Source organism: Helobdella robusta (assembly GCF_000326865.2).
Source record: "Helobdella robusta unplaced genomic scaffold HELROscaffold_6, whole genome shotgun sequence".
NCBI lineage: Eukaryota > Metazoa > Annelida > Clitellata > Rhynchobdellida > Glossiphoniidae > Helobdella > Helobdella robusta.
This window is the reverse complement of record NW_008705330.1, coordinates 5,288,445-5,289,442: the sequence shown is the minus strand read 5'-3', so window position 1 is coordinate 5,289,442 and position 998 is coordinate 5,288,445.

Here is a 998-nt window from a genome sequence, read left to right as displayed (position 1 = left end):
TGATGAGGAAGATGATGAGGAAGATTATGGCGATGATAGTGATGATATGGATGATGGTTATGATGATCAGGATGATTATGATAGTGATGATAATATAGTGATGAAGAAGAAAATGGTGATACAGTGATGGTGAAGATGATGAAGGTCATGATGAAGATGATGATGGTGGTGATGAGTTTGATTGCGATAAAAATGATGGTTTCATTGATTTCATTTGTAAGTAGGTTAATGAGAATTGCGTTGAAGATGATTTTAATAAAGATAATGATGATGGTGATGGTGGTGCAGGTAATGATGATGATGATGACGATACTGATGACGATGATGACGATGTTGATGATGATGACGATGAAAGGTGCACTCACATCATTTCTATTGTGGATCTCCAAGTCTCGATTCGTCATGTCAGCCACAGATTTCATGTACACTGCGTCATGAAGAATGATGAATGAATGAATGGATGAACGAACGAATGAACGAACGAACGAACGAATGAATGAATGCACAAGCGAATAAATGAATGAGAGAACGAATGAATGAATTGACGAACAAACGAAAGGACGGATGTATGGATAGATGAATAGATGAATGAATGAGTGAGCGAATGAATGAACGAATAAATAAATAAACATACAAATGAATAAACAATCACCATAAGCTTGTTCATAATCAACAGGAAATCCGTCCAATCCATAAATGTGTTTGTTGCCCAACGACAGCATGCACAATCTGTTCCCAGACAAAGCTCCGTACATTAAGTAGGAATGAGACTGCGTAATTATATCAGCATTGTAATAAAATATTAGTTGTATCTACGTTGAAGTAAACACGAGAGTAGGCTGATTTTATTTGCCTTCTTATTCTTTTTAACGTTAATAATGTTTTCAAAAGTTTTAATGATATAAAAATTTGTTCTAAAGACTCAAGAAATTAAAACGGTCAAGATGGTATTAATTAATTCTAACTTTAAATTACTCTTTTTATCTATTTTAGTTTTA